Below are 14011 nucleotides of genomic sequence, written 5' to 3'. Positions count from 1 at the left end.
GTGGTGGGGAGGGGATCCATCAGTGCTCTTCTTTTAATCAGTGTATTTATCTGTCTTTGCATGTAGTACTTCCTTTCTGCTGACTGGTGCTGTACCAGTTTGATTGTTCATACCATTTTGTTTTTTAAATATTTAGGCTGCCGTATATATGAACTGACCGCACTCACCAAGTTTTACTTGTGTTAATATTATGCTCAGTTGATGTGTCTTTTGTTGTCATATTTACATATACAGTGCAACAACAATTTTAAAAGAGGACTAAAAACGTTCCTTTTTTGTTTTTGTTTTTTTAACAAAACATTTTGTTCTCCCTCCTTGGATGGTTTCTAGCTTATTTTATTTCCTTTCATTTTAATTTTTTCAACCTGAGACATCACAAAGGACCTGGGCTTGGATGTTAAAAAGTTCAACCAGTTATAGACTTTGATCATAAATATGTGACGCCCAACCAGAAAAAAGGGCACATCGATGTTAGTTAGCAAATTGACAGGGAGTAACTGTGCGCAATAAATAAATAAATAAATAAATAAATAAATAAATAAATAAATAAATAAATAAAATTAAATCTTTGTGTAGCTTTAAATTAGAAATCATACTCAAAGATCTTTAGAATTGTTTTCTTTCATGATCTTGGTGTTCCTGTTTTCACTGTCGATGTTAGTTATTTGTTTATTGTCTGATGTTATAATTTGGCAGGTTGTATTTTAATAGCAATCATAACCATGTGTTTGATTCTGTGAGCTGTTCTGTTTGACCATTGTTATGTTCATTTGAGTTGTGTTTAGGCCTCAAATTCCTTCTTTGTAACATGCTTATGTGTGTGTGAGAACTGTATGGTTATTGGGTTTATTTTACAATGCAATAAGGACTATTTCCTGTCAGTTTTGGTTCTAGATGACAGGTTATTATGTGTTTAGATTTTAGTTAGTTGAAGCGATTGCCTTTTTTTCTATTCAAAATGTTTGCTTCCTGTTTTGCCATTGGTTTGTAGAAAGGTAGTCAATTTCAGAAATGCCAACAAAATGTCCAACAAATGTAGGAGGATAGATCTGAATTTGAGTTTTTTTTCTTCTTCTTTTGTATTATGCTTCTTTATCTTGTGACTTCATGTAATGTGTATGAACTTGAGCTGATTGATTTCATTTGATTATCTTTTTTCCTAAATAAAAAAAAAATGACTTGGATGAACAACTTCATCGAGCAATATCCAGTTTTTCATTTTTAAAGCCAAAAGATTTTGCGGTTAAATCTTCTTTTTAAGTTTTCATTGTGACAATACATGAAGAGTATATTGCGAGTGGTGATCATCTCAGTGAAGATGGAGACAGTCTCGCATCCTGTAGCAGTCCGCCTGTGATCCCTTAAGTTTTTAAGTTACTGCTCGCCTTATTAACTTACTCTAATTAAAGTGAAACCATAAACATTTAGTATTAAAAGTGCTTTTTTAAACTGGTAGCCCTTCAAATTATTCATATAGCTCACAGTATGCGGTTGGTGACCCCTGGTATAGACATTCACACAAATAGACATTATTCTTTTCCAAAAAACAACTTTAAATGTATAACGTTTGATGTGCTATGAAGATCTCTAACTGTTATTATAGGAGCCTTGATTCAATTGCATGTTTTGGACTCTAAGGGACGCTGTTAGTCAATATATAGAATTTATCCTATGCGTCTGTATTCATTCCCTCCTGTGACTGAGCTCAGACTGCAGGCTGCTTTCAGTGCAGCGGATGCTCTCTTCAGGACAAAGATCTATAAATTAAGCATCCTTTTCTGGAGTATAAATACAACAGATAATCGAGGAAAAATCCACACTGCTTCTTAAGGACTGTAATCACAGTTTTGGATTTTTATATTTTACCGATGGCGACCAGAACGGCGTTGACGCGCACATCTGTGAAATGGCGATTGTTCTGTGAGCTGCTTGTGACGCTGCTTCATATCGTTAACATGGTAGGTGCTCAGATTCGGTACTCTATCCCCGAGGAGATGAGAAAAGGCTCAGTGATCGGTAACGTGGCACAGGATCTCGGTTTGGATCCGCCGCGGCTGCGCTCCAGGCGGGCCCGGATCGTGAGCGCAGAGAGCGTCCAGTACGCGGAGCTGAAGGCAGACAAAGGGATCCTGGTTGTGAACGAGAGGATCGACCGAGAGCAGCTGTGCGGGGACGTGACACCGTGCAGCTTCAGCTTTGAGATCATTTTAGAGAATCCGATGGAGATTCTGAGAATTACTGTCGAGGTTTTAGATATTAATGATCACGCTCCTGTTTTTCCCAACAACGAAAAAGCTTTGAATATTGAAATCAGTGAACTAGCTGCAATCGGGGTTCAGTTTCCTGTGCAGAACGCTGAAGATCTGGATGTAGGCCAAAATGGATTGCAGGATTACATTTTATCACCAAATGATAATTTTGTTCTGAAACAGCACGCAAACCCAGACGGGAGTACATCTGTAGAAATAGTGCTTCAGAAGCCTTTAGACCGAGAGCGACGCCCACATCTGTCCCTGAAATTAATTGCTGTCGATGCAGGAACGCCTCAAAGATCTGGAACAGTAAATATAAACATAACAGTATTAGATGCCAATGATAACAGACCAGTGTTTAATCAATCGGTGTATAAAGCGTCAGTTATGGAAAATACAAATGAGGGCGTTAATGTTCTTACAGTAAACGCTACTGATGCTGACAGTGGCTCATACGGTCAAATCACTTACAGTCTGTCCAAAATGAAAGGCAACGCAGCAGACATCGTCAGTATTGACGCCCTCACCGGCACAATGTATGTGTCTGGTGTCATAGATTTTGAAAAGGATAAAAAATTTGAGGTCAGAGTAGAGGCAAAAGATCAAGGAGGCTTAACAGGAACGAGGTAAAATTATAATTGATGTTATAGATGTAAATGATAATGCCCCAGTTATAAACATGATGTCATTTTCCAGTCCGGTATCTGAAGATACACCTCCTGGAACAACAATAGCTATTTTAAATGTAAAAGACGCTGATGCAGATAAGAATGGACAAATACATTGTTCCATTGAAGGTAAAATGCCTTTCAAAATTGAGTCATCTTTAACAAATTATTATAATTTGATATTAGATCAATACCTCAATAGAGAAGTAATTTCTGAATATAACATAACAATAACAGCCACTGATTTTGGGTCTCCATTTCTCTCCACTTCAACAACATTAACACTTAAAATCTCTGATGTAAATGACAATGCCCCAGTATTTGACAAAAGCACTTATTCTGCTCACGTGTCAGAGAATAATTCTCCAGGGTTTTCTATCTTTGCAGTCAGTGCAAAAGATTCAGACTGTAATCAGAATGCCAGAATTTCCTACATATTAGAGGACACACAGGTCAGCGGCAGTCCAGTTTTTAATTATGTGTCTCTGAACTCTGAAACAGGAGTTCTTAGTGCTGTGCGGTCCTTTGACTATGAGCAAATAAAGCAGCTGCAACTGGTGGTCAAAGCTCAGGATGGAGGTTCTCCTCCTCTCAGCAGCAACGTGACAGTGAAAATCCTGATCCAGGACCAGAACGACAACCCCCCTCAGGTGCTGTACCCAGTCCAGACTGGTGGCTCTGTGGTGGCTGAGATGGTTCCCCGTTCAGCAGATGTGGGCTATCTGGTGACTAAAGTGGTGGCTGTTGATGTGGACTCTGGACAGAATGCCTGGCTCTCGTATAAACTGCAGAAAGCCACAGACAGGGCGCTGTTTGAAGTGGGCTTACAGAATGGAGAGATCAGAACTATCCGCCAAGTGAGTGATAAAGATGCAGTGAAACAAAGACTGACTGTTATAGTGGAGGACAACGGGCAGCCCTCTCGTTCAGCTACAGTCATTGTGAACGTGGCGGTGGCCGACAGCTTCCCTGAAGTGCTGTCAGAGTTCACTGACTTCACACACGACAAGGAGTACAAGGACAACCTGACTTTTTACTTAGTGCTGGCTCTGGCTGTAGTCTCCTTCCTGTTCATCACCTGTTTAGTGGTGATCATCTCAGTGAAGATCTACAGATGGAGACAGTCTCGCATCCTGTATCAGTCCAAGCTGCCTGTGATCCCATATTATCCACCACGTTACTCAGACACTTTGGGGACAGGGACTCTCCCACACGTGTACAATTACGAGGTGTGCAGGACCACAGACTCCAGAAAGAGTGACTGTAAGTTCGGCAGAGCTGGTAGTCAGAACGTGCTGATAATGGAGCCCAGTTCAACAGGGACCATGCAGCGGATACAGAGTGACAGGAACATCCTGGATGAACCAGACTCTCCTCTGGAGGTTAGTTGGTTTAACTTATACATACTGTATGTGTATATATATATATATATATATATATATATGTACATGTATAGTTTGTTAATCTGTGTACTTTTGATGGCTATTGCTATTTGCTCGTCTTGAGCCACTTTTACCCTCATGAATAGAATGTCTTGTGCAGATCTTGCAAATGATGTATGTTTGACTGGATGGTTGGATGGTCACTTTAATGATGACAGCAATACAACAACAACAAAAAGTGAAAAGACATACTCAAAAAATGTAATAGGTACATTAGATATAGAAGTTAAGCCCACACACAAACACACTTTAGGACAGAGGAAATGAACATAATTTACCAGAGATGGAGATTGTTTTAGGGTGCCATCCCTCAGCACTGTTATTTAGTCTCTTTGCCTTTAGATGCAGTTGTGTTAATGTGGTTGGATGAAGGATGGATGGTATGTTGGTTAAAGTGTATGTGTGACATGTCTGAGACTCGAGCGCTGACCTCGGGAATCGTGTGTGTGTGTGTGTGAGTGTGTGTGTGTGTGCATGCGTTTCTTCTATCTGCTGGTGCTTGCAGGAGTGAGCATATCAGGTGTTTTCTGTGGATGTTTAATGATGAGTGTGTTTTTGTGGCCGAGGGTGTATTTCAATATTGACCCAGGACATATTTTGGGGCGGGACTGTCTCTGTATCTCACCTCAACTTAATCTGCCATCATTGATTTTTAAAAGACCATGACTAAGGCTCATCTGTCCCAGTTTGTTTCTCGTTACGACCTGTCTGTGGTCTGAGTTGGTTGGTCTGCTGTGTTGAGCGCAGCGTGCCTTTTGTTTTGCCTTTAGTTAAGAGTCGATCATTTTGTCTATTGGCAGCCAACCCAGTCACACAGCAAAATGTGTAATACTTTTGTCACAAGCAATATTGTAAGCATTTTACATACGAATGTAAAGATTTACAGTTTGTTCCGCCCAGTCTTTTCAATGGGCTGACGTCAGGTCATGTGACTGCTGACTCTGCAGCCTGCCTCCAATGAAAAACATGGTGGACATCTTGTAAATTTTAGCGGCAAATTGCCTTATTTCAAGATAGATTGTGGCTTTAGAATTGTTTTGATAACATTTTTAGTGACAAACCTACCCTTAACTTTCATGTTATGGAATCAGTTTATGTAAACAATCTGTAATTTTTTGTTATGACGGACAATTTTCTGTGGTTGCTATGACAACCTATGGACGCCAAAAAAGTCAAACCAAAAGCAGATTAATATCCATTCACAGAGTGTAGAAAAGTGCACTGGCCGCCACATAATGATAGAACATCTCCATCATCTTGCTGCACATATTGAAAAATGTGCGCTTCCTCAGGAACTAGAGTCAACGATAAATACTCCTCAGCGCTGATGTTTTACTTCCAGCCAATTCAGTTGTTAAAGGAGACACTCAGGTATTAGTAACCCCCACCATGTCCCACATCCTCCATCAGGACAGACAGTGATTGTCTTTGGTAATTTACAGACATTTCACCAACAAATGTACACTTTTTGCATTTGGATAGTACTATAAGAGTTGGTAAGCTATGTTCATTTATCTAATATATTCATGAACTTATATTATGAACTCTACTCTCTTAAGAGTTTTTGCATTAAAAAATTGTTTTGTGGGAAGAACAAGTTACAACCAATTCCTTTCTAAAATACTTGGGTTGGTACGTCATAACCTACAAATCCTCAGAACGAATACAAACTTAAAATCGCCATTGCTTAATTTACCATGTGGCAAAGTGGCATGGGATTGTAGGTAAATATGTTTTGAATGAACAACTTGAAATAATGTATGTTATAGTTGATATCAAATAAATATTTGAATAATATGTTATTTTTACATATAGATTCACATTTTTAATGAGATTCACAATACTTGTAAAATTAGGGAAAACATTAAATGTAACAGTGTTTTAATCTATATTTTATAAACCCAAGTATCGTTAGAGCAGGGGTGCCAAAGCCTGGTCTTGCACAGCCCCTCTGTTTTAGATGCTACCCTGGTTCACTACAACTGAAAGCAGAGGGTGTGTCAGGAAGGGCGTCCAACGTAAAGACGTGCCAACTAAACCATGTGAGTAATTTGCCATGATGACGTCTGAAGGGAACAAAGCAGAAGAAGATCCTGTTTTCTGTGGAGCTGCATCAGGGCACCATCATTAGAATCAGGGGTGTTAGAGCATGGAGACATTTGAAACATGCAAGACTGGAGCTCTCAATGACCGCACTTCACCAACCCTGCTTTAGAGCAGAATCAGCACCAAGGACAGCGCGTTATCTTCTGCAGCATTTTTTATGTGTATTTGCTGTCGTAATTGTGAAAAAAGCACATAATCAGAAACATATGTCCCTCAGTCTAAACCAGTTTTTTTTTTTAAATACATGTATATATCTCGCATTAAAAAAAATATAAATAAAATAAATTGAAAAAAAAAAAAAAAAAACATTTTTTCTGTATTTATTTGAGAACCCGTAGTGACAGTTTGTGTTTTGTGTTATATTTGTGAGAGAAACATAAAACATATTCTTGAAGTAACTTTTTAGTATTAGTGTTTCTAAAAAACAAAACAAAATGTCTTGATTTTTCCATCAAGTACAATTCCATAGTGTCTGTTCTGGTTTTATTTACATTTTCTTAGCGACGTGATTTATTTTTTTATTTTATTTTTTTAATTGAAACTCTTTAACAAACTTTTTTGGTTTGATTTTTTTTATTTGTCATAGTATTTGGTAGACGTTTGATGAACAAATGGCTTTAAATGCAGTAAATTAAAGTATTATCAAACACAATCAGCGCCTACATGTTAGTGGCCTGTGTTTCTCGTTCTGAACTCTAAGGGACGCTGTTGGAACAATCTAAATTATTACATTAATGCTGACAACATGATCCCCTCCCTGTGTCTGTGGACCAGGAGAAAAAGAGATGAGCTGCAGTTCATCGGCTGACGTTTAGAGCAGACGCACGTCAGCTCTCAGATACATGCAGTAAATGATATACTGCCATCATTTCTTATTGGAAATCATTGTCGGAGATTTACATCGTTTCTGATCGTAATTGGTCGGATTTATTTCACAGTTTTGTGTTTTTTGTCACTATGGCACTTGGAGCACGAGCAGAAACGCGCTGCGTAAAATGGCGTTGTGGATGCGGACATGTTTGGAGGCTTTTGTCTCTCTTGCTGTGCGTTCAGTCCTTTGGTATCAAGGACACATCCGATATTCAATCCCGGAGAAGATGAAGAAAGGATCTCTGATCGGTAACGTAGCGCAGGACCTCGGTTTGGACCTGAAAAGGCTCCGTTCTGGTCGGGCCCGGATCGTGAGCGGAGAGAGCATCCAGTACACGGAGCTGAAGGCAGACAAAGGGACTTTAGTGGTGAATGAGAGGATCGACCGAGAGCAGCTCTGCGGGACGTGACACCGTGCAGCTTCAGCTTTGAGATCATTTTAGAAAATCCGATGGAGCTGCAATCAGGTCACTGTTGAAATCACGGATATAAACGATCATTCTCCCACCTTCAATGAAAATAAGTTACGTTTTATTATCAGTGAAAGTGCTGTAAGTGGAGCTCGTTTTTCTTTGGGCAGCGCGGAAGATCAGGATGTGGGTGTGAACGGATTGAAGGAATATTTCTTAACAGAAAACGAGAATTTTTTGTCCTTGAACAGAATTCAAACACAGATGGAAAGAAATACGCAGAGATGGTGCTGCAGAAGCCTTTGGACAGGGAGACAAATCCATCTCTGTCTCTGAAATTAATAGCTGTAGACGGTGGGACTTCCGCAGCGATCTGGTACAGTAAATATAGATATTACAGTTTTAGATGTTAATGATAATGCACCAGTATTTAATCAGTCTGTATATAAAGCTACAGTGTTAGAAAACTCCTCCAAAGGATACCTACGTTATAACTGTAAACGCCAGTGACGCTGATCATGGATCAAATGGAGTTGTGACGTATCATTTTTCTGATATAACGAGAGCTCTGCGTAATACTTTTATAATTGATGAAAAAAGTGGAATAATATCGATTAAAGGCCTTATTGACTATGAAAAGGATAAAAAATATGAATTCAGAATAGATGCTAAAGATCAGGGCGGTTTGACAGATTCCAGTAAAGTGATCATTGAAGTGACTGATGTTAATGACAACGCCCCGACTATCAGCGTCATGTCCTTCACCAGTCCTGTGTCAGAGGACTCTCCTCCTGGTACAACTATTGGCATCATTAATGTCAAAGACCTGGATTCAGGTGATAACGGACAGGTCAACTGTAAAATAGAAGAAAATTCTCCTTTAAGATCAAATCTAATCTGAGGAATTATTACACTTTGGTAACAGATACTGTGTTGGACCGTGAAGGTGTTTCAGATTATAACATCACTGTTGTAGCCACAGATTCAGGGCTGCCTCCTCTCTCAGTGAGGAGAACCTTTCATTTGAAGGTGTCTGATGTTAATGATAACGCTCCAGTGTTTTTACAAAGTGTTTACAACACGTTCATCACAGAGAACAACTCTCCAGGTCTTTCTGTGCTCACACTGAGAGCTAAAGATCCTGATGAGAACCAGAACGCTCGTGTTTCCTACATCCTGGAGGAGACCAATGTGGGCGGATCTCCAATTTCTGATTTTGTTTCAGTCAATGCAGAGAGCGAGTCGTACACGCAGTGCGCTCATTTGATTATGAACAAATCAAAGAGCTGCTGTTTGTGGTCAAAGCTCAGGATGGAGGTTCTCCTCCTCTCAGCAGCAACGTGACAGTGAAAATCCTGATCCAGGACCAGAACGACAACCCCCCTCAGTGCTGTACCCAGTCCAGACTGGTGGCTCTGTGGTGGCTGAGATGGTTCCCCGTTCAGCAGATGTGGGCTATCTGGTGACTAAAGTGGTGGCTGTTGATGTGGACTCTGGACAGAATGCCTGGCTCTCGTATAAACTGCAGAAAGCCACAGACAGGGCGCTGTTTGAAGTGGGCTTACAGAATGGAGAGATCAGAACTATCCGCCAAGTGAGTGATAAAGATGCAGTGAAACAAAGACTGACTGTTATAGTGGAGGACAACGGGCAGCCCTCTCGTTCAGCTACAGTCATTGTGAACGTGGCGGTGGCCGACAGCTTCCCTGAAGTGCTGTCAGAGTTCACTGACTTCACACACGACAAGGAGTACAAGGACAACCTGACTTTTTACTTAGTGCTTGCTCTGGCTGTGGTCTCCTTCCTGTTCATCACCTGTTTAGTGGTGATCATCTCAGTGAAGATCTACAGATGGAGACAGTCTCGCATCCTGTATCAGTCCAAGCTGCCTGTGATCCCATATTATCCACCACGTTACTCAGACACTTTGGGGACAGGGACTCTCCCACACGTGTACAATTACGAGGTGTGCAGGACCACAGACTCCAGAAAGAGTGACTGTAAGTTCGGCAGAGCTGGTAGTCAGAACGTGCTGATAATGGAGCCCAGTTCAACAGGGACCATGCAGCGGATACAGAGTGACAGGAACATCCTGGATGAACCAGACTCTCCTCTGGAGGTTAGTTGGTTTAATTTATACATATTGTATATATATATATATATACATATATATATATATATATATATATATATATATTTATGTATGTATATTTATATATATATATATATTTATGTATGTATTTATTGTTTTTTTTAATATGTGCACTTTTGATGGCTATTGCTATTAGATCATCTTGAGCCACTTTTACCCTCTTGAAAAGATTGTCTTGTGCAGATCTTGCAAATTATGTATGTATGAATCGATGGATGGAATGTAATTTTCATTACAGCAATACAACAACAAAAAGTGAAAAGAAATGTAAAAAAATGTATAGGTACATTAGATATAGAAGTTAAACACACACACAAACACACTTTGGGACAGTGGAAATTAACATTATTTACGAGACATGGAGAGTGTTTTATGGTGCCATCCCTCAGCGCTGTTATTTATTTTATTTTCATTTGGCTGCAGAGTGTGCCTTTAGATGTGGTTGTGTTAATGTGGTTGGATGAAGGATGGATGGTTTGTTGGTTAAAATGTGTGTGTGTGTGTGTGACATTATGTCTACGGGTGAGATTCAAGAAATGAGCATAGTTCAGGTGTTTTCTGTGGATGTTTAATGATGAGTGTGCTTTTTTGCTGAGGGTGTGTTTAAATTATTGATCCATGTAGCTCACATTATGAGGAGTGTTTCCTTATATTCTTATTCTTAGGGCACTACTCTTATATTGTCGCCTGACTCCTGACTGAAATAAATCATGAGGCAGTGTTGTGGTTTAGGGCAGGATATCCGATGTGAAGAATGCAAAGCGCCAAAGCTAAACTGGAGCATGCGCAGTTGCGGGGAAAGGAACAAGAGGACGGTAATTGGTTAATGGTTAATAATCTACTTTTGATTTTAAGTTTTTAGCCGTCCTCATTTTGTTATAGCAACCACAGAAAAATGTCCGTTGCCACCAAAAAACTACAGATGATTTACATAAACTGATTCCTTAACATGAACGTTATGGGTAGGTTTGTCACTAGAAATATTATCAAAACAATTTCAAGGCCACAATCTATCTTGAAATAAGATAATTTGATACTAAAATATACAAGATGTCCACCAGGTTTTTCATTGGAAGCAGGCTGCAGAGTCAGCAGTCACGTGACCTGACGTCAGCCTGTTGAAAACACTGGGAGGAACAAACTGTAAACATCTTACGTTATACGAGCGTCATACGTAAAGTTTTTACAATATTTCTTGTGGACAAATGTTTCAATTACACATTTTGCTGTGAGACTGGGTTGTGGCAGCAGTTGCTTTGTGTCCACGGGAAATTACAGGAATGAAACACAGGAAAGAACTGCAGGAACTCTCCATTGGACCCCACATCCCTGATAGCACACATACATCTCGCCGACATCGGCACAATGAATGAAGTTGCCTCGGCAAGACGTATTATGGAGAGCGTTTGCTCATTGGGCAGACGTCGCGGAGACATTGACGTTTAGTCGATGGATTAAAGATGCTCAGCCCGGCCTCTCTACAGCTTATATTAACCTTTATTTAGCTTGGATCATTCAATTAGTATAAATATATCCATATCCATTGTCGAGTATTTACTTAAATCTGATAGAAATTTGGCAACAACAATAAAAAAACAATTTACTACCACTAAATAGCTTATTGTGTGTGGACAAAATAAAGAGAGACACAGTTCATGATCAGAAATGTATTTTCAGCAGCATGGCCAAAAGAGCTCCAGCACAAAAACAGCTTCATGAAAATGACATTTTACAGTTCTACAATTTTAGTAGTGGTATCACCGATTTGTGGGGAAAAAACACACAAAATTACGCATTAGGAGTAGAATGTCAATGCACGATCTGAGGCCGACATCGGCGAGACGTATGTGTGCTATCTGGAATGAGTGTGCTGTGACCCTTATTTGATGGATCCCCATCTACCACTCCTGTACTATTGTTACCTGCATTTTATATGAAAAGACTGCTTCACTACAGCCCTGTGTCTGCCTGAGTCCTGCATCTGGGCACTAAACTGTCTGATATGACCTCACCTGAAAGAAAGTCATGACTCTGCAGTTTATCTCCACTCAGATTTGTCGTTCAGTTCTTTGTTAAACAGTCTGATGGCTGAGGAAATTAAAAAGTTAATGTATTCCTCCTCATGTCAGCAGAGCTGCAGCAGCCTGTTGGTAAAGGAGCTTTGCTGTAGTGGATGAACGTTGGTGTTAAACATGGTGGATAACAGTTTGTTCAGAGTCGTCTTCTCCACTACAGTTTCCAGGGTGTCTGGTTTGTAGCCCATCATGGAGCCTGCCTTTTTGACCAGTGTGTTCAGTTTGTTTGAGTCTCCAACATCGTAGAAAAGTGCACTGGCCGCCACATAATGATAGAACATCTCCATCATCTTGCTGCGCATATTGAAAGATGTGAGCTTCCTCAGGAACTATAGTCAATGATAAATACTCCTTTATAGCCCTCATGTTTTACTTCCAGCCAATTCTGTTGTTAAAGGAGACACTCAGGTATTAGTACTCCCCTACCCCACCCCACCCCCCACCCCCCACCATGTCCATATCCTCCCCCAGGACAGACAGTGATTGTTATTGGTAAAATTACAGACATTTTACCACTTTTTTCATTTGGATAGTACTATAAGAGTTGTTAAGATAAGTAGCTTGTTCATTTTTCAAATTTATTTATGAATCTATGATATTATGAACTCAATTCTTTTTTGTTTTTGTATTTAAAAAATTGTTTTGTGGGAAGAACAATTCACAACCAATTCCTTTCTTAAATACTTTGGTTGGTGCGTCATGATTTACAAATTATCAGAACGAATACAAACTTAAAATCACCTTTGCTTTTTTTTTTTTTTTTACCATGTGGCAAAGTGGCATGGTAATGTAGTTAAATATATTTTGAATGAACAACTTGCAGTATGCATGTTATAGTTGGTATAAAATCAATATTTTAAAAATGTTATTTTTATAGATTCACATTTTAATGAGAATCACAATACTTGTAACATTAGGGAAAACATTAATTGTATTAGTGTTTTAATCTATTATTTATGAATCCAGTATCTTTAGAGCAGGGGTGCCAAAGTCCGGTCTTGCACAGCCCCTCTGTTTAGATGCTTACCCTGTTCACTGCAACTGAAGGCAGAGGGTGTGTCAGGAAGGGCATCCAATGTAAAGATATGTGCCTATACTTAACCATGTGAGTAATTTGCCGTTGTTGACGTCTGAAGGGAACAAAGCAGAAGAAGATCCTGCTTTCTGTGGAGCTGCATCAGGGCACCATCATTAGAAGCAGCGTTAGATATTTGAAAACATGCAAAACTGGAACTCTCAAGGGCCACACTTCAGCAACCCTGTTATAGAGCAAGAATCAGCACCAAGGACAGCAGCCTTTTTGTTTGTTTGTGTATTTGCTGTCGTTTTTGTGGAAAAAGCACATAATCAGAAACATATCTCCCTCATCAATCTGAAGAAGATTTTTTTTTTTCTTTGCTGTATGGTTTTTGAGAACCTGTAGTGACAATTTGTGTTTTTGTTATATTTGTGGGATAAAACTTTAAAAATATCCTCGATTTTACTTTTTAGAATTAGTGTTTCTAAACAAAAAAAAACAAAAAAAAAAAAACAACAAAACAAAAAAAAAAAATGTCTCAATTCTTTCATCAAGTACAATTTCATAGTGTCTGTTTTTATATATATATATTTTTTATTATTATTGTTTGTGTTAGTTTATACGTTTTCTTAGCCTGGGCTTTAGGCATTATGAAGTAGAAAAAGTATTAGTTTTTTTAATTATTATTATTATTTATTTTTTTAATTGAAACTCTTTAACAAACTTTTTTGGTTTGATTTATTTGTCATAGTATTTGGTAGACGTTTGATGAACAAATGGCTTTAATTGCATGAAATGAAAGTCTTATCAAACACAATCAGCCCCTATGTGTTAGTGGCCTGTGTTTCTCGTTCTGAACTCTAAGGGACGCTGTTGGACAATCTAAATTATTACATTAATGCTGACAACATGATCCCCTCCCTGTGTCTGTGGACCAGGAGAAAAAGAGATGAGCTGCAGTTCATCGGCTGACGTTTAGAGCAGACGCACGTCAGCTCTCAGATACATGCAGTAAATT

The 14011-nt window shown here is 39.2% G+C and overlaps 2 pseudogenes; both read left to right on the top strand.

Annotated features, from left to right (window-relative positions):
* Positions 1–1766: 1766 nt before the first annotated feature.
* LOC114470725 (protocadherin gamma-A11-like) lies at positions 1767–7257 on the top strand (annotated as a pseudogene).
* A 206-nt stretch (positions 7258–7463) lies between these two features.
* LOC114470724 (protocadherin gamma-A5-like) lies at positions 7464–13946 on the top strand (annotated as a pseudogene).
* Positions 13947–14011: the final 65 nt, after the last annotated feature.

Source organism: Gouania willdenowi, chromosome 10 (genome assembly GCF_900634775.1).
Source record: "Gouania willdenowi chromosome 10, fGouWil2.1, whole genome shotgun sequence".
Lineage (NCBI taxonomy): Eukaryota > Metazoa > Chordata > Actinopteri > Blenniiformes > Gobiesocidae > Gouania > Gouania willdenowi.
This window is presented reverse-complemented; position numbering and strand designations above follow the sequence as displayed.